Consider the following 20,808-nt stretch of genomic DNA (forward strand, 5'->3'; position numbering starts at 1 on the left):
GGAAAGGGTGGGTGTCAGGAGGATGGGGCCAGGCTCTTTTCAGTGGTGCCCGGCAACAGGACAAGGGGTAACGGGCACAAACTTGACCATAGAAAGTTCCATCTCAACATGAGGAGGAACTTCTTTCCTGTGAGGGTGGCAGAGCCCTGGCACAGGCTGCCCAGAGAGGTGGTGGAGTCTCCGTCTCTGGAGACATTCCAAACCCGCCTGGAGGCGTTCCTGTGCCACCTGCTGTGGGTGACCCTGCTCTGGCAGGGGGTTGGACTGGATCATCTCCAGAGGTCCCTTCCAACCCTACCAGTCTGTGATTCTGCGAACTGACATGGAGACCTCAGACCATCCCTCACAACTTGCAAGAGCTTCGCTGTGACGCAGCAGAACAAACCAAGGCTCGCTCAGTATTTAATTATAGGTCTGAAGAATTTTACAAAGGTTTATTCAAGCATTTCACCTTTTGCTTCCTCTGATTACAAAGCAGGCTGGGCATCCCAGCCTAAAAACTGTTGTGGTCTTGGTCTGATGGCTCCTAAGTGAAGCATCTCCCCGTGTCACAAGGGTATGACGATGGAGACAAGCTGAGACCCCACAGAAGCTGACAGAGCAGCTGGAAATCGAGATTCTCCTGAGGCTCAACACGCAGAGGGGGATCCCAGCAGGAGCTTTGCCATTCACGGCTTCTCCACGCCACCACCAAGCAGCCTCAGGCAAACAGCAGACACGGCAGCCAAAAACAGCCTGGAAAAAAAAAAAAAAGCAAAAAACAGTACATTTTGTGCAAGACACCCAGGAGCAGGGCTGGGCACTCACCCCGGTTCCAGGACTGTGTCCGAGGGGTGCCCAGGGCTCCCCTGTGTCCCCCGCAGCCCCGAGAGGCACCAGCCCGGGCAGCAGCTCCTCTGACCAACGCCACGATACGAGAATTCCTGAAATCTCTTCTACCCATCCTGGGTAAAAAATGCCGAAGCACCACGGACTTGGCACTGAGTAAGTTTGCGAGCTGCGTTTTATGAATCGGTCTGATTCAGCCAGCTCCCGAAGCACTCGAGGACATCGGTTCCGTAGATTTTTTGATCTGAAGGGAAGTTATTGTATTTAACCATTATGGGGCGATGTTAAAAAATGGTCACTGCGCCCTACCACCAAAGGGGCGGCGCATTAGCAATACTAGCCCGTTTGGCAAGCAATAAATACACCAACTGCCCTGGATTTCCCCTCCCCACAGTCACGCATCTTCAGATTTAAAAAATAATAATAATAATAAAAATGCCTAGGTCAGCCGCTCTGTCTCCTCGGACATTTTACGCCATTCTGGAGGAGCCTTGTGTGTTCACAGGGTCGGATCTGGGAAAGTGCTGAGTCGTAACATTTGATTGCGGGTCTTTTAAAGGTGAACTGAATTGCAGCAGAGCATTGCATGTGGCACAGCAGATCCAGGCACTCGGCATCGGGCTTGAGCATCCCAAGCTCAGCCAGGCTGGTGCCGGGCACCGGGAGCCACAGAGAGGGACCCAAAGAGTGGGGGACCCTGCACAGCATCCGATGGCACGTCAGCTCCTGCAGCAGCCACGGCAGCAGACCCCACAGGCAACAAAACAGTTCGATTAAACGTGGCAAAATCCTACTAAAACAGAGGTTAGTCCTCAGGGCTCCAGCGATGGAAATGGGGCGGTGGAGCCGGGCTCAGCATCAGCGCTTTGAGCCTTTAACCCCGCTCCCCCCCCGGCCCAAATCCTGGCCCATCTGAAGTCAGTGGGAATTTTCTCATTGACTTTCAGTCCCGACATCTTCCCAGAGGGCCGGAGAGGCTGGAAAGCTTTCCTCCGCTTCCACAAACCTCACACAACACTGCAAGGAGATTTGCTCCGGATTTCCTTGGATTTGAGCTTGGCATCAGGTCAGAGACCAAGGTACAGTGGAAATGTTGCTGTTATACCATAAACTCTGGGACTGGTACAACATCGACTGCAATCCAGGTGCTACAACCCACCAATTCTGGTGGGCTTTTTCATCCAACTGGCTCATATTTAGCAGAGGAGTTTATTCAATGGGATACTAGTTTTTCAAATTAGTGCACTGCTCCCTGTTTTCTAGGTGACGGGGTGGCCAGGATGTGGGGAGAGAGGGAGCCTTCCTTTGAAGAGCTATTTTAACCCATTACTGTCATTAGCGGCCAAAAAGGGTGAGAAATTTCCTTGGCCAGCTCCAGCCCCGCTGGCAGCCACTGGTGGCAACCTGGCCACAGGGTAATGCACCACTTGGCACATCCCAGTCTGGGCACCAGGACCACCAAGGGACAGGCTGGGAAGTGACCCAAAACGGATTCAAGGCTTTATGTCAACAGCTGGTAACACCCAGCAGAACATCACCTTTTCTTTCCCCCTTGTTATCAGCGGGATAATGACGCTCATGGAGGGGTTGTTTTTCCCACATTCAATCCTTAAACTCCATCGTGACCTGTCAGCTCCTGTAAATCCAGCAGAGAACAAACACTTTAAAAGATAAATAACTTCTCTGACCCCGCTGGGGCTGAGTGGCTGCATCCAGGCCTGGCAGGAGGCATGAAATCTCCTGCCTGGCTGTCTCCTCCCCAGCTGCTCTTCAACTCATCATGTACAACGGCGAGAACAAAGCGACCGAATAAACCATCTCTTTCCATCCTGTAAAAGCCCATCCTTGTAAGAGCCCAACAGTTCAGCAGCAATTACTTATGTCAGTCTGGATGGGGAAAAAAGAGCCTTTTTTAATAAAAAATGCAGGAGGAGATCAGAAAGTGGCCGTGGTCAGGGCACAGGAGCAATGCCATGTCTCCCCGCCAGCACCAGCGTCCCCTCTGGCTCCGGTGACCTCAGCCCCAGGTGTTACTTGTCCCACATCAGTGGTGAATCCGGCACAACCGCGGAGAGACCCAGGCAGGAGGAATCATAGAATCATCATAGGGTTGGAAAGGATCTCTGGAGATGATCCAGTCCAACGCCCTGCCAGAGCAGGGTCACCCACAGCAGGTGGCACAGGAACGCCTCCAGGCGGGTTTGGAATGTCTCCAGAGACGGAGACTCCACCACCTCTCTGGGCAGCCTGTGCCAGGGCTCTGCCACCCTCACAGGAAAGAAGTTCCTCCTCATGTTCAGGTGGAACTTCCCATGGTCAAGTTTGTGCCCGTTACCCCCTGTCCTGTCGCTGGGCACCACTGAAAAGAGCCTGGCCCCATCCTCCTGACATCCGAGGAGGTCAGACTAAGTGTGGATGAGGAAAAGTGGGGGGATGCCCGGAGTGCAGGTCACTGTTGGCTTTCCCCATCCGGCTGGGCCATCCAGCTGTGCCCGGGGACACGTTTCTCCCGCAGAGCTGCAAGAGCTCAACCAGATTGAAGACCCTAGTCAAACCTTTAAGCGGAGCCAAGGCATCCTCCCAAATGCTTCTACACAGGAGGACATGAAAAATTACCTGAGAGAGCAAGCGAGGGAGAAGCACATCTAGGAGGAGTTGACTGGGACAATGTCGGTTGATTTAAAAGCGACAGATGCTGCAGCTCTGCGGGCGCAGGCCTGGCTTTGGGCAGAAATTCGGTTTCCAGCAGCAGGAGCAGGATGGCACAAACTCACTCACAGCAAAGGATGACACAGGCTCCAAAGACCAACGTCTTCTCAGACACTTCTCCAGCAGCCACCTCGAGGCTGCGGGCTGGGGGTGTTTGTTTGTTGGGTTTTTTTCTAAGTGAAGTTTTCAAAAACCTGCAAAAGGCAACAGATTTAGTGGCGCCCCTGGCGAGCAGGACGGAGCCACGCTGAGGGGGTTTCCCATCGTGTCTCCTAACTGAATCGTTCTCAAGACAATGGATAGGGACTTGTGGTTTATTGCAGTCACTATGACATTTCTGATATTTTAAGATTAATAATATCTGGTAGGCTTTTCCCCACCAGCAATCACATCACTCCACTGTGGAGCTTGGGCTTTACTCTCATTTCTTCTTGTTCCGTCACTTCTAATAACATGTTAGCAGACATTTGCTGCTCTAACGCCAGAATGCGAGCAGGAGGGTTTCCTCAGACCCATAAATCGCAGCCTGCCCGCTCCCACTGCCTGCGAGAGCAAAGCATTTGTTAGTGCAACCGAAGAGGGCTTTGGAGAGGAACATAGAATGATAGAATGTGTTGGGTTGGAAGGGACCTCTAAAGGCCATCTAGTCCAACCCCCCTGCAGTCAGCAGGGACATCTTCAACTAGATCAGGTTGCTCAGAGCCTCATCCAGCCTGGCCTTCAATGTCTCCAGGGATGGGGCCTCCACCACCTCTCTGGGCAACCTGGGCCAGGGGATCACCACCCTCAGTGGAAAGAGCTTCTTCCTCATGTCTCATCTGAACCCACACTGCTCTAGTTTAAAACCATTGCCCCTCGTCCTATCGCTACATGCCCTTGCCAACAGCCCCTCCCCATCCTTCCTGTAGGCCCCCTTCAGGGACTGGAAGGGGCTCGAAGGTCTCCCCGGAGCCTTCTCTTCTCCAGGCTGAACCCCCCCAACTCTCTCAGCCTGTCCTCACAGCAGAGGGGCTCCAGCCTGCCCAGCATCTTCATGTCCCTCTGCTGGCCCCGCTCCAACAGGTCCATGTCCTTCTTGTGGTGAGGGCTCCAGAGCTGGACACAGTACTCCAGGTGGGGTCTCACCAGAGCGGAGCAGAGGGGCAGAATCCCCTCTCTGGATCTGCTGGCCACACTTCTTTTGATGCAGCCCAGGATGCGATTGGTCTTCTGGGCTACAAGCGCACACTGTTGGCTCACGTCCAGCTTTTCATCCTCAGGGGATGAAATCAGATCCTTTTACATCTCAGGGGACATTCCTTGCAGCCACGCACGGGGCTGCCCCGGCCCCGCTCTGGCTCCCCGTGCTCCTGCCCAGGGCACGTACCACCCAGCCTCCAGCATCCTCCTCCACGCCCCAGCTGTCCCTGCGTTGGGTTTTAAGTCCATGAGGCTTAAAACCGAGGATATTATTTGCTACACTGACAAATCCATATTGCTTTTTCTTAAAACCGTATATTCCCAACAGGCATTTGCTGTTACATTTCCATCAAAAAAAAAAAAAAAAAGAGAGTTAAGGAGAGGAATAAACTCGAGTCAGAGGCAGAAAGCTTCCAGAGTACCAAATCCTCTGCAGCATTAACAACTATCAGACAAACTCCAGTTAACTCCATCCTCGTTAAAATCCCTGGAAGCTGCATTAAGTTACGGAGCAGGCAGTGGGTAGAAGCCATGAAGCCGGGTGAGACCGCGGCAGTAAATCCTCGTGGGGCCGGGCGACAGTGCCGTGACGCTGCCAGGAGCATCCCTTTGCTCGAGGAGGGGGATGCGGGTCCCCGAGTGAGCAAAGGCCACGAACCTGCGGCTGGAGCAAAGACACTTATTATGCAGAGCTAATGCCATTAGAGTCACCGAAACTGGCCCAGAGGAATAACGAAGCAGGGAGATAGTTACAGCAAACGCCGGAGCGGTTCCCTCGGCCAGGGGGGGATTATGACGGTTGGGTGGATTTTGCACACACAGGCTATGAGCGTGTTCGTCCTCATCCACGGCAGCCCCCTTGGACTGGGCGGGGGGTGGGGGCTGAAACCTGGGGGTTTGGGCTGGAGATTTATGTGCCGCGTGTGCTGGAGGGGATTTCTCACTCTATTTTATTTAGAAACAGCCTGCCCTCATGTGGCGAATGGAAAAGCGGGAGGCTGAAGATTTGGGGACTAAACGCAGCGGGGCAGAGCGCTCACCTGTCACACACAGCTCTGCCTCACTCATTTTTCTACCTATTTCCCTTCCCACCTGCGCAGCACCTGCTTCTCCTTGCAGGGCTGGCAATTAGCCTGCTAATTCCCAGGTAGCCACAGGCAAATCGCCCCGACAGAGCCCGGGGCAGCAGCCGAGCTGTGTCCCCCAAATCCCAGCTGGGTCACAGCACAACATCAAGACAAACCCTCAGCGGCGGCAGGGCTGCGGCCCTGAAATTCGAAAGTTTCAGGAAAAGCCCCATTTGTATGCGGCCGATGGGCAGAACAGTAAAGAGTTTTCCTGGAACGCTTCCCGGAAGGGCTCAGGCTTCGCTCAGAAAGGCCATCGCACCCACCGCACGTACTGGGCGCACCCACCGCATTTCTGGGCAGCCTCAGCTTATTGTGACAGGGGATAAAAGCTTCACCCAGACCCAACGTGATCCAGAATAAGCAAAACCAGGCCGAGTAACAGATCTGAGAAAGTCATTCCTTCCTCACCCAATTTTTTTTTCTTCTTTTAAATGTGCATGAATTTTCCCCATCAGCGCTGAAAAACCAGCTGCGATGCAAGACCAGGCTGCATTGAGGAGCAGAGCGCGCCAGCTGCATTTTGACAGCTGGGACAGTAACGCGACGGGCAGCAGGCGATGCTGCGGGGCCAGGAGCCAGGCGGCCCGTAGCCAGCCCCAACACGAGCACCAGGACGTGGCCACAGCTCGCGGCTCAGAGGTGACCCCTCGGCACGCCATAGAGGACACACCGCAGCGGCTCCTGCCTGGGGCATGCGCAATCCCAAACCCCAACGGGATAATGTACCTGCACGTCGCACCGACAGCCTGCACATCCGCGGTGCCGGCATCCCCAGCTTCCAGTGGGACACAAGCAAAGCAGATCTGGAACAGGCCACCCAGGAAAGCGGTTGAGTCGCCATTCCTGGAGGTGTTTAAAAGACATGCGGATGTGGTGCTGAGGGACAAGGGTGAGTGGTAACTTGGCAGTGCTGGGTTAATGGTTGGACTTGATGATCTTAAAGGTCTTTTCCAACCAAGACAATTCTATGATTCTATGGTTCTGATCACCGATAGCTTCTTACCAGCATGGAAAAAGCAGAACGGGATCCCGCAGCAGGATGCTGAAGCAAAGCAAATCCTGCCTGACACAGGTGCAAAGTTTCTAACCCTGGGACCAGCTCCCGCAAAGACAGGAGGGTCCCCGATGTCCTATGCCACCCCCCGAGCCATGCTAGGGGACAGACGGGTGCCCAGCCAGGCACTGCGGGCTGGCGAGGAGCCACAGAGGAGGCATCTTCCCTCCTTTTTCCAGACTTTTTCCAAACCCCTCCACGTTTAACCCTCCCGTTCGCAAAGCCCCTCGGTTGCCACCAACACAACGCTACCGCGGACCCTCCACCGGGACACCCACTGGTGACAGCCCATTAGAAAAATTCTGAGAGGAAACGCAATAAATGGCATTAGCCTAGATGGCGCTCATGTATTTTTTTTAACAGCGTGAAAAAACAGCAGAGTTTCACCCTAAAACCTCTTTTCCAGCCCGGTTTGGGGCAGCAGAGGGGCCGCTGGGCGCTGCGTTCCCGGGGCATGCCGGGCAGAGCAGCTGCGGGAGGGTGGCATCCCCGGAGCATGATCCTCGCACAGGTCTCATCCACATCCCAGGAGTTCCGAGACCTGCTAATCCCCGTCTCCCGCCGACAACCTTCCAGCAGCCGGAGCGTCAGCATCACAACACAAACCGCCCCAGTGAGAAACCACGAAAGGCAGCGCCGCAGCCCTGCCCGCGCTCCAGCCGAGCCTCTAATTCCATTTTATCTGCTTGCCACCACCTCCGAAAACACGCCAGGCCCGTGTCTTAGCTGGAGAGCGAGGCGTAACTGGGTAAAAGAGATTTTTGGCATCTAAAAAAGAATCCTGGGGAGGTGCTTTTACCCACGCTGCTGCCTCGGGAACGGCCCACCAGCAGAGCGGCGGCGGTGCGACCAGAGTTAACGCGACTGTATTTTGCTATATTTACTGTACTCATAAAACCGCACAGGTAGGCGGCAATGGCAAGCAACGCTCCTTCCCGTGGGAGAACCGCGCTCTGCCCATCCAGTCCTTACTGTTAGTTTTAAACTTATTTTCTTCAAAACTAACCATGGCTTTTACTGCAGATAAAGGACTCGCCCTGAGGCCCCCCCAAAACAAAGGGCAAGCAGCCATCTCGCACTCCTTGCCGTACTGTATCAGGATAAAAGGAACTACAACATTTTTAATCAAACAATTAAGCTCTGTTACACACTGCTTTTGAAGGATAAGGCTCAGACGCAGATTCTTCAGCTGTAGGGCTGGTTTAGTAGGTTTTCATCATTAAATATTTTTATTTTAGTCGAAATTGCTCCTTCTTTGAGCAAAACAAGGCTTTGGGTTTTTGCATCAGCCAAGAGTGCAAAGACTACATTCTTTTCCCATCTTTCTGCATCCTTTTTACTCCGTACCAATGCAAATCCAGATTTTTCACCCGTCAAACCAGAAAACTCCCATCAGCGCCAAAGATCCTTTTTAATAAGGAAAAACAAAGAAGAGGAAAATTAAAAAGAAAGAAAGAAGCCGTGTTGGCCAGTCCCGCCGCCTCCCTGGGCGAGCAGCGACGACCAGGGAACACCAGCAGCACGAACCTCCCGTCTCCCGGGACGGCGCATCCCTGGCAGCGCCTGGATCCCCCCGCATCCCAGCCGGAGAGCTGAAAACTCCGCCACGAGCAGCAGCGGTTCGCAGCAGAGGGCCCATCACCGACACCGACGGGTAACCTCGGCGCCGGGATTTTCAAGCCACTTCCAGGGATTTAAGCGCCCGCTCCCACACCACTAAAAATCCATACGAGTGGATGTTCTGGGAGCAGGTGCTACTTTGAAAAATTGTTGTTTGTTAAAGCACTAAGGGGCATCTAGATGGCTGCTGGGTACGGGAAGGAAGGTGTTCTTTGGGCTTCGCTGCTAACGAAGACAGAGGAGCGGTCCAGCTTTGGAGGAGGGAAGGGGGCTGTGGTTTTAGGGCGGGAAGATCTTAATTTTCCTTTCATTGCCGCGATGAAGCTCCGCGCGGGCAGGCTGGCAAAGCGCGGCCTTTGAAGTCCCAAGGGATTTGTCGCTTCTGTCAAAGGTTTCAATCTGTCCCGCCAGCCATTCGCTATTGCTGCAGGGCACCTGCCGCGGAACCAGGTCTGGTGCCTCCACCGGCACAGAACAGCATAAGAACGGCGCTTTGCACCAAAGAGCCCATTTCCATTTATAAAAAAATTAAAAATAAATAAATAAAAATCACTTTACTCCAGCTCTGTATCACCAGAGTAACAAAACGGTAATTTCCTCTTCTATGTGGTTTTTATGTACATAGTATATAAAAACAGCATTGGTGATTTCCCTTAGGTTCAGTGCTGCAATTCCCTACCTTTTATAAAGTCCTTTGGCAAGCGAAACATATCCTTCACAAGCAACACTTCCAATGGGAAAGGTAATTAGCCAGGTAACCGGTGACTCCTGATCCGGCCGCAGCAGCCGGCATGCTGACTGCAGGAGTACAGTAACTTAGTGAGAAGGTGTAAAAAGTCAAAGAGAACGAATGAGGGGTGTTACCCTGGTGTCTCCTCGCAGGGGAGCTGGTACGGGGGGGAAGCACAGCCGGGGAGGAGACTGAGGATGGATGCGACACGTCATTGCTTTCCCAGGTCAGGATGAGATCCGGCTTGGAGCCGGACAATATTCTATGACAACTCTACATCAAGAGTGATTTAAACCTAGTAACATACGGAAACAACACCCCGATTTTATGGACACGCACTGTAATTACTTTGGAGAAAGTGATTCGGGAGCAGCCGGAGATGAAGGGCAGTGATCACAGAGACACGTCGACTGAAGTGCGTACCCGGGCTCGGCGCTATTAAAAAAAAATACCCTGAAGACCATCAACAGCAGAGGATACTTTAAAAAGAAGTGCTAGTTCAGAAGTATCAAGAATGATTTTAACAAGTTTCCTCTAAGAGAAAAGGAAAGTACCCACTGGATGCTCCGCGAGACAAGCACTGATTACAGCTGGGCATGACCGCGCGCATATTAAATAACAGAAAGTGTCGTGCGGCAGGAAGGAGACTGAAATAATATTAAATATTTCCACTCTACAAAAATAGCCTAGGCACTCCGATGTTAGAAGCCCTCTGAAGTAGCCAGAACAAGAGTTGTCTCTTTCCACGAGAAGCCCTCACGGCTGCGTGTCCTCGTACCCATTTATATACTTCCAGTAAAAAATTACTGGTGCCGACTCCTTTCTGATGTCCTGCTCCCAGAAATAGCCGCTGCGACAGCTCCTGGAGCAGCCTCAGCCCCTCACACCGATGTCTGACAGCCACACTTCTCAGGGATTAAAAAAAAAAAATTAAAAAAAAAAAAATACAAACCAAACTTCCTTGTTTGAAAAGCAGCACAGCAACCCCCATGCTGGCACAGCAAGAACGAAGCCAAATATCGCGCCGGCAATAGCCGAATCTGAGATTTCACCCCTTTGCTGCAGCAAAGCGTCGATGCAGCGCCCGAACGCCCATCCCTGCCCCGCCCCAGGCGCTTCCCATGGGAGGAGAGGCTGCGGAGAGGATCCCCAGACAGACCAGGGAGCCCCTGGACCTCCCCCCGGCTTCAGCTTCCCCAAACAGAGGGTCAGGGAAAGTCAAAAATTCCATCAGATCCCGCAGCTTCCCCCCTCACAGGGAGCCAAACTCCGCAGCCCCTCCGCCCCCACCCTCAGAGCTCACACATCCGAAATACCCAAAACCACGTCTCTTGGGGTTGGGTTTGTTTGTGGGGTTTTTCTCAGCTTTTTTCGTCCTCCCGGGGCTCCACCTGATTATACAGGGCATCCGAAACCTCAGAAAGCACGGGCATCTCCTGAAAAATCTACCAAGTGATGTTCCGTGCTCAAGACAAGACAATTCCGCACAGTGCTGCTAGTATAGAGGCGGGTCGTTCCTTACTTCAAAAGTCAGGTTGAGCATTTTTAGACCTTTGAAAACATCAATTCACAACACAGGGATAGGGGCGGCGTAGAACAGGCGGGAGATGTGACAGAGCTGGAAGCAAGGCTGGGTGGGACAGGGGTGACCTGCTCTGAAAGGGTCTTCGGCAAGCCAGTAGCGTGTCCTTAGGGGTAGGAGAGGACAGCAGACGTGAGACGAGACAGACGCCTCGCTGGGAGATGTGCAGCGAATGAGAGTTCAGAGCCAGCACACTCTGCCATCGCATCAAGCCTCTGCAGCCACGAATCCCAGACTGGCAGGGGTTGGAAGGGCCCTCTGGAGACCATCCAGTCCCACCCCCTGCCAGAGCAGGGTCACCCACAGCAGGTGGCACAGGAACACCTCCAGGCGCGTTTGGAATGTCTCCAGAGACGGAGACTCCACCACCTCTCTGGGCAGCCTGTGCCAGGGCTCTGCCACCCTCACAGGAAAGAAGTTCCTCCTCATGTTCAGGTGGAACTTCCCATGGTCAAGTTTGTGCCCGTTACCCCTTGTCCTGTCCCCAGACACCACTGAAAAGAGCCTGGCCCCATCCTCCTGACACCCACCCTTTCAGTATTTATAAGCGTTGATAAGATCCCCCCTCAGTCGTCTCTTTTCCAGACTGAAGAGACCCAAATCCCTCAGCCTTTCTCCATGAGAGAGGTGTTCCAGTCCCCTCAGCATCTTGGTAGCCCTTTGCTGTCCCCTCTCCAGCAGTTCCCTGTCCTTCTGGAACCGGGGAGCCCAGCACTGGACACAGCACTCCAGATGTGGCCTCCCCAGGGCAGAACAGAGTGGGAGGATGACCTCCCTCCACCTGCTGGCCACACTCTTCTTGATGCCCCCCAGGATGCCATTGGCCTTCTTGGCCTCGAGGGCACATTGCTGGCCCATGGGCATCCTGTTGTCCCCCAGGACTCCCAGGTCTCTTTCCACAGAGCTGCTCTCCAGCAGGTCACCCCCAACCTGTCCTGGTGCAGGCGTTATTCCTCCCCAGGGGCAGCACCCTACACTTGCCCTTCTTGAACTTCAGGAGGTTCCTCTCCACCCAGCTCTCCAGCCTGTCCAGATCTCACTGTGTGGTGGCACAGCCTTCTGGTGTGTCAGCCACCCCTCCTAGTTTGGTGTCATCATCACACCATACACCTCCTCATCAGCCTTAAAGATGGGCACAGGAGCAAATTAGACTTCCAAATCCTGCCATGAGAATACCCTGGGAGTTGGCCCCTCCTCACCATGTCACCAGCACCCTGGAGGAAAACAGATTGCAAGTCCTGGAGATGCACCACCCGCCCCACTCTGCCTGAGCACCCCAGCCTGACAATAAAACCAACTTACTACAGGCATAGGAAGGACACATAGGGCACCGGTTTGCAGAAGCTGCTCCCACGAGAGCGGAGGATCCTGCTTCCTCCCGATGCCCGATCTGGTTTACAACTGCAGGAACATTCAGATCACTTCCAAATTTCAGCGCTTTGAGCAAAGTCAGTAAATTCCACACCAAGCACCCAAACTGCCAGCTTGTCACTCGGAACAGATTATATAGATACTCCCCAGAACGGCAAACACCTACGCTATTAACAGATAGCTTCCACTCACAGGATCAGACAACAACAGCCCCACCTCATCCAGAGAACCTGAAGATGCACCCCGTTTACTGCTGAAGCCATCGGTCACCAGCTCAGCCTTGGTGGGATGGGTTTGGGGTGCCTGTCTTAAGCTCTGGCCCTACCAGGATGCTCAGAAGCCCTCGTTGATGAGGCCTCCTGGGATTACCACACCGGCACCTTGCACCAAACACTGGCCGCTGGTGGCTCCGAATCCCCTCTCCAGCACCCAGCCCACCAACACAAGGTTGATGGCTCACCCAGAAAACACCAGTAAGACCCCACGCAAGAACTGGGTACAGCTCCAGGATCAGCAACAAAAAGCCAGGCTTGGAGCATCTCCCGAGACCACATTAACACGGCAGCAAACTTGGGTTTCGTTCCTGGCGTGACGACAGCCTGACGGCTTCCACTCGGTTGGGGTAAGATGCACTACAGTAAATCACAATTACTACAATCTCCATCCCATTTTTCCTCACTGTCAACAAGTGGGGCAGCCAGAAGGGCTCTACACTCAGGGAACACCTTTGCCTTTTGTTTGCGCAGGGATCTGATGTCCCGGTTACAGCTCTCCAAAGCACAAGGACGGTTACAACCCAGCTGCAGATTAGATTCCAGGGTAGAAAATCACCCAGAGCCACCAGGTGGAGGGAAGACCCCGCAGGAGCTCTGCTGATGTGCTCCAACTAAGCAAGGACCGCTCTGCTTGGCATTTTCTTCCCTGCCGTGCTCAATCCCCCCCAGACCAGGTCTGGGCATGGGACCCTGGGGACAGGACTGCATCAGGGACCCATCCTGCGGCCAGTCCAGCTGCACCAGCTACCGCAAGCCAGACCAGCAAAATGATCCTTTCAGATCTCAAAATGTTTTAGCTGAGGGAAGGAGGGTGTTGTAAAGGCGCGGGCGCTGCCCAGACCACATCTATTTGTGCCGAAGGAATGGCAGCGACCGCAAGCTGCGGCTCTGGAACAAGTCTACAAACAGCTCTGCCACATCAGGCGCGTGGAACCACAGTTTGAAGAGGGCAGACCAGGAAAAAAAAAAAAAACCACAACTGAAGCCTGAGCATCCAAGCAACCCTCTCCCCAAGACACTCAGGGGTTCCCCTTCGCAGGTAGCGCACCCCCCACCCTCCCCCCCCCCCAAAAAAAAACAAACCACAAAGCACAACACAAAAGACACTGCAGCAGCGCAGCTCTCCCCAAGCCCATCGCCGCTCGCCCACCCACAGCAGCAGCTCCCTCCTTCCCCCAGCAGCACCCAGACCCCATCGCTCCAGCAATCAACACCGAGACTCTCCCAGCAGCAACACCCAACATCGGAGCACAAAATTCCAGGCTGCCACATCCAGCCCATGCAGCTGAGCCTCAGCTCCGGCCCCTGCTCCCACAGCGGAGCAGGTGACACCACGCTGGAGCCTCCGAAGCTGGGACAAACCAAGGTCTCCCCGCTCCCAGGGGCAGCAGTTCAAGCTGCAGCTCCACTCCCAACATCAAGGCTCAGCGAGTCAAAGAGCCAAAAAAAAGGAGCGTGACTATTGCTTAAGGGCGAGCACGATTCCTGGAGGATGTCCTTCTCCTGGCCAGGGGGAGAAACATCCCCCTTCCCAGCAAAGGGCCTCCTGGAAGTAGCAGCAGCAAGAGGAGTTTTGCAGCAGATCCACCTTCTTCAAAAACCGAGGGGGAAGAGGCAGGACAAGGCTGTGACGCACAAGGCAGCAAAAAAAGGGTCTCCCAGATTTCTCTTACTCGTCTACCGCAACCACACTTCAGTGAGATACATTATTTAACACAAGTTTTATTTTAAAATCTTTTTATTGGTAAGTCCACCACAGTCGTTTATATGTTATTACAGAAAACAACTCCCAAAATGCCCTTCCCTGGAGCACTGCGACTATTCCAGGGGGTTGGCTTGGTTTTATTTTTTTGGTTTTTTTTTAAATGGTAGACAAACCTTTGTATCTGGAGTTTTCTCTCTTCCCATCCCTTCGAGCTGCGGAGTCACCAGCAAGCCACTACGCACACGTTACCGCGGACTCTGCTCTGAGAACCGACGACTGACAAAAGCCATGTCAGCGATGAAGGTCTTGCGGTTTACAGATGGATACCGTGCAATTTTTCTCCTACTAAACTAATCAAAATTGCATCGTGATCCACCCGACAACAGCAAAACAAGGCTTACCATACCGGCAAGTTTGGGGCAGCGCAGCCTGAAGACAAGTCCTCCTTTCCTCCACAGGCCGGGACAAGTGCAATACTCTACAGACAGCTACAAGTAATGCAACAAATCCCCACCCATGGAGAAACCAGCGCAAGGCATCTTCACGTCTTCCGCGGAAAAAGAAGTGGGGCAGCGGGGGGGGGGGGGAGGGGGGAGGAGGAGGCAGGGAGACAAGCTCCAAAACCCATTATCCACCACAGATTCACCACCACCACAGTCAGTTTTGCATGGATTTGCACAGCAATTTTAGTAAGCTGGGATGCAAACCTGCAAAACTGACTGTAATCAGCACCGTCTTCTCCAGAGGCTGCCATCAGCCGGGATGCACTTTATCTAGCAGTACTGTAAGTGCCCACATTACAGTAGGTCCAATTCCAAGCTACCTGCACTATGAGCACTTTGATACTGCTAGGACAAAACTACTTCCCGAGCCATCGCCTTCAACGAAAAAAGCCGCTTTAACTAACATCATAACGGCTGAGCTAAAGCCAGATGGACGCAAGGGTTTTGTCGGATGTAGAGGCAGCGGCTTGTGCCAGAAGGAGCATTTAGGGCAGTAGATTCTACGCTACTTCACTAACTGCACTAGATGCACCTTAACACAAGAACCATTTGTCACATAGCTCGAACGCAGAAAAAAAAAAAAAAAAACAAAACCCAAACCCACCAATCCTGGTTACATCCGTGCCCTGCCACCGTCACCGAATCGCCACAGTAATGCCAGAAGTGCTTATACTGCAGTAGAACCTAAACTCTACCTGCACTGTAAGCACTTTTGCACAACTCAAGGCCCATCACCGGAGAGAAACTCTTCGACTTTAAAAGGTCTTCTCCTTCTTCCAGCCCAGCTAAAGCATCGCAGAAGCATCTCGAGCGAAGCGCAGGAGCCAGCGGTACCTGCCGAGAGAGAAGACCAATATTAATGTTTGCGTAGCACAGATACGGATTTGCTCCTCCATCGAGCATGGATCTTCTCGTTATTAAAGCACAGAGGGCTCCGAGTTTCGGGAAGGCGGTTTAACCGAGGAAGAGTTTCCAGCTCATTTTCACTTAAATTAAGGTGAAAATGGCTTCCTCCAGTTTTCAACCGTAATAGGTATCAAAACATCCCGGTTTCCTGCTCTCCTGCAGCACGTGAGATGTTTTGCTTGACCTTTCTCCCGGAGCTTCACCGAGTCTCTTGCATCACCCCACGTTTCTCCCCCCAAAAAGAAGCGCAAGAAAAGTTGTGACACATGATCCCGCACCCTCCGTTCCAGATAATGGAGTATCTGTACTCCAGATGATGCCGCGGACCCGCCGCGCAGCACAAAGGCGACCGACCCGCCGCGTAGGAGGGCGGGGGGGGGGGGGGGGGAATTAAAATAAATAAAATATAGTAACAAATTTAAATTTCCCTCCGGAGCCAGGCTGTCAAGACCACGGCCGAGGTGGAGAAGCTTTTGCCGGGGATGCTCGGCGGGGGGCGGGGGGGAAGGAGTGGAGCCCCCCTCCGCTTCCCCCAAGCGGCTTTTACAAAAGTTGAGCCGCTCCAGGGGGTTATGGCGGGGGAAAACGCGGGTTCTCGGGGAGCCCCCTCCCGCCCCCGTCGGGGTATTATCTGCCCCCGGGGCGGCGCAGACCGCCGTTATCTCCCCCGCACTGACCATCTGCTCGGGGGGGCGGGCGGGGATTACTCGGCCGCGCTCGCCACGTGCACGGCGACCACCCCCCCGCTTTCCCCTTTCCCACCCCCCCCGCCCCCCCTCCCCGGGGGGCGCAACCGGAGCATCCCCGAGGGCACCGGGGAGGGGGTGTGGGGGCGCCCCGCCACGTGCTGCCCGCCCCGTCCGGGGGGCGCGCGCTGCCGCCGCCGCGATTAAAGCGCCGGAACAAAGCACGGTGGGAAATGCAGTCCTCCATTCAAAGACCCAAAAACGCGCCAAGCTCCACCGCCCCCCCCCCCCCAAACCGGCCCCGCCGCCCGGTGGGGCCCGGCCCGGCCCCCTCCCGCACCCCCGGGGAAGGGGGAAGCGGCGCAACGGCGCCGAGTTGCGCGGGGGGTGGCGGGGCACGGCGGCCCCTTTGTCCCGGCCCGACGGGGCGGCCCGGCCGCCACCCCCACCTCCGCTCTCCCTCCCTCCCCCCCTCCCTTCCCGCGCCCCCCGGTCTTGCCTGCGCGCGGCGGTGGCGGGGAGGTGGCGGGGCGCGTGGGGGGGGGGTCGGCCCGGTGGGCGCGAGCGCGGCGCCCCGACGGCGGCTCCGCCGAGCGCGTGGTCCGCGGCTCCCGCGCGCCCGCCCGCCCCCTCCGCGCGCGCGCGCGCGCGCACACACACACACACCGCCGCGCGCCGCCTCCCGGCCCGCCCCGCACTACAAGCCCCGGCGCCCTCCGCGCGCCCCGCGCATGCGCCCCGCCGCGCGCGCGCACCCACACACACACCCCCTGCAACCCCGCCGCCATGTGCTCGCCGCGCGCGCGCCCCCCCCCCTCCCCCCACGCGCCAGCCACGCGGGGGCGGCGCGCGAACCCCCCCCGACCCCCACACACAGACCGCGGGAGCGGCGTAACGCGGGGGGGGGGGGGGGCGCGTAACGTCCGCGAACCCCCTCCGGCCGTTCTCCGCGACCCCCCCGTCCCCGGCGCTGGGCGCCCCGAGCCTCGGCCTCCCGCCGCCGCCCCCTCCATTGTTGGTGCCGCGGGAGCCGCCGGCCCGGGGCACCGGGGGGGGAGGGGTGCATCGGGTGGTGCGGGCGGCCCCGGGGCGCGGGAGCCCACGCGTGGGGCAGGGCGAGCCCCGCGCACTCCTACAGGTGGGTGGCGGCCGCGGGGCGCTGCTGTGTCCCCGTGTGTCCCCCTCCCCGGGACGGGATCGGGGGTCGGTGCTGCCCCCCTACCCCCCCTTAGGCAAGCCGCGCCGCCCGGCAGAGATTGCGGCGGAGCCGCGCCGGAGAGGGAGGGAGGGAGGGAAGGGGGGGAAAGCGAAAAGAAAGGGGGGGAAAATGAATAAAAAGGATAAAATAATAAAAAGCGCGGAAGCGGGGGTAGCGCCCCCGGGCCGGCGGCGGGGGCCGGGGCGGGGAGGGGGCCGGGGCCGAGCACGTTACCTTTGAGCCCGAGCGCAGCCCTGCCTGGAATAAAAAGGGTTTTACGAAAGTGGCGCGAAGACAATATCATGTGATCCCAGCCCAGGGCGGCTCCCGCCCGCCCCGACCAGCCAAAAACAGAGAGAAGGATAAAGGGGGGGGAGAAAAGTACATCCGCTCCCCGCGCCATTAGCATAATTAATTGTGTCCTGCAGCTGTAGCCACCGCTCCCCGGCCAATGGCAGCCCCAGCTCCGCGGGCTCCCGCCCGCCCGGGGAGGCTGGCGGTGGCCGGGGACCCCGGGGACCGGCCCCCGGGGCGGGGGGTTCGGGGGTCGCCCCGGCCCGCGAGGGACCGGGGGCCGCGCTCCCTGAGGGGGCCCGGCATGGTGGGGGGCCCCGCCAGCTCCCCGCGCCCTTCCCCTCGTGGAAACGGCCACAGCGGCCCCGCGCCCCCGCCACCCCCACGGCCACGGGTGGCCGCGGTCACTCGGCACCCCCAGCCCCGCAACGGATGGAAACTTGCGGCCGCTTTGGGGTGAAAAACCCCGAAATGGTGTGGCGGTGGGCCCGGCCCGGCCTAGCTTGGCCTACACGGCCCGGCCCGGGGTGCCACTCCGGCGGTGGCGGCTCCCCCTTTCCTACACCTGAGCCCCCAGCGAGGGGTCCCACCGGCCCCCAGCGCCCCTCACCGAGGGGTCCCACCGCGGACCGGGCGGCCCCGGGGACCCCCGGCCCGGAGAGGGGCGGCCGGGCCCGGGGGAGCGGGGTCGGCCTGCCTCGGCGGGCGGCCCTCGCAGGAATGCTAAAAATGTGCTAATTGTGCCCTGCCAGCAGCCGCCGTTCCTCAAGGATTAGAAGTAATCGTCTGTTTTTCCTTAAAAAAAAAGGCGGGGTGGGGGGGACGACGAAAAAGGATCGATAGCGAACAATTTTGCTTCATTCCCCCTCGCGTGCTCCATTGGGTTTGGTGTAAAAAAACCAGGAGGTTCCTGATGGAACCCCAACCATCGGTATCTGGAGTTAAGAACAAAAAGGTCCCCATGGAAACCGGGGAGTAATCTATCAGTATTACGTTCGTTCCACGACGAGAAAAGGGCTTTTGTCCCGCCGGTATTTACTACTGTTTAATTTCTTTTTAAAAAAAAAAAAAAAATCTTTCAGGTTTGAAGGGGCGAGTTTTGCCGAGCTGCCCCGCGTTCCTCCCGCCTGCCCCTGCGAGGCCTCAAACAAAGCCGCCGCCGTATCAAAGCGAGACGGGAGGGCTCTCCGCAGGCCGACCCGCTCCCGAGCCCATTTGTATTATTTGTTCCAGAAACTGCAATTTGTTTCTGCGTTATCAGTGGAAACGCTCGGCCGGGTTGCGCTTTTGCAAACTTTTTAATGTTGCGGTGTCCGGGAGAGATATCGAATGTAGCGACTCCTGATTTGGAGCCGCGGGGAGATTTTTGTGTAATGGAGGACGCGGTAAAATTTGAAATTTTAAATTTTCTCCTCATTAGGAAAAGTGCCTTTGTGAAGTTTCGAGCCCCAAATGCTAAAAGAGAGCAAAATGCTCGACATTAAAGCCAATAATTTAGCATGAGCATGTAAATTTGTTATCAACGCCCCTGCAGAAACGAAACAGTGAATTGACGCAGTGACGAAAAATAGAAAGGTGTCCCAGTAACTCACGTACGCACAACAGGGCAGGAAACCTTCCCAAATTAAAGACACTTCATGTCTAACTCCAGAAAACAAAACTTTTTAAAACTTGCAGCAAATAAGCACTAGACGTGACACGGTACTCAAAAACTTTCTTCTTTATATAGGAACCATGTGCTTTGCGATGATATTTTTGATTATTTAAAATGAAAAGTTGCATCCTAAGCGTTATTCAAATCTTACACATGGATAAAGTTGTGTGTGTCGCAGCTTTTACTCCACACATGCTGCACATCGATTATCTCTCTTCTGTCAGTTGAGAAGTGAATTAGTCTTTCAGCAAAGAGCGCCTGAAGATGGGGAAATAAGTCTACACGACGTGTTGCGCAGATAAGATTAAAAGGTATTTTTACATCCTCCTGCTGACCTTTGACTTGTATTTTTGTGTCTCCTGGAAGGGAATCCTGAGGTCTGCAAATACACCAGTTGCTAAAAAAAGTAATGGTCAAAGGAAAAAGCGCCAGAACATTTCTTAACGGTTTGCAGGGCGCTGTGCGGCTGACGCGGCTGCCTGCCGTGGCGGCTCGGCAGAGCGGTGTCGCGGCGCCGACGGCCTTTTCAACACGCGTGGTTTATAGACGACGGCGGTGCCTGTGGGACACGTTGCTTACGGTGGTAAGGCTTTGTCCCGGGTTAGGAGGAGCATTCGGAAGACGAAGCGAGGCGCAATCCCCATACAGAGATACAAAAAAAAAAAATTTTATATATATATTCCTGAAAATGACTCTCAGAATTTATTGTGAAATTTCTTATACCAGATATGCAGAAATTTGGGTATTTATTGTCTGTAATGGAATCATGTGCAGGCACACATGCTGAGAAGACATTTCTGTTGCCTTCGTAGCACTTTTCTTCTCAGTGCTGCAGCTAATTCCGTTCTCTCTCCTCTTGGTTACTGATTCATCCGTACACTAACGACCCTGTTCTAGGATTGCCTTGGAATGTCTCCTCCACTTCTCTTTCCTTCAGGAATCAGAACGTTTGTCTGAACTTTTTCATGCTGAAGAAGGCGCGGTGGATTGTGCCGAACTCTCCGGATGCAGAAAAGAAATGAAAATCAGGACCAAGTCAGGGGGGATTGCATCTTTGTGAAACGGCAAACGGATTTTCAAAACAAACTGTCCAAAGATGTATTTCGGTCGCTGCATGGGGAGATTTCTGTCAGATTAATAAATTCGATCTTATTTCTCAAAACTCTGGGAACAGTTGAAAGGCTTAAGAAGGTCTTCCACTAAACTTGTAGAAGAGCAGCAGGATATCAATGCCCAGAACCCTGTTTTATAGCCAGCCCTGGAGACTTTCAGACATCGTATTTTATACTTTTGGAAGAAAGCGTACAGAGAAATCAGGTCCTCTTAAAAAAGAAACAAAAAATGCAAAGGAATATTTAAGAGAAAATACTTTAATCGTTAGCTA

The sequence above is a fragment of the Larus michahellis genome, chromosome 9 (assembly GCF_964199755.1).
Source record: "Larus michahellis chromosome 9, bLarMic1.1, whole genome shotgun sequence".
Taxonomy (NCBI): Eukaryota; Metazoa; Chordata; class Aves; order Charadriiformes; family Laridae; genus Larus; species Larus michahellis.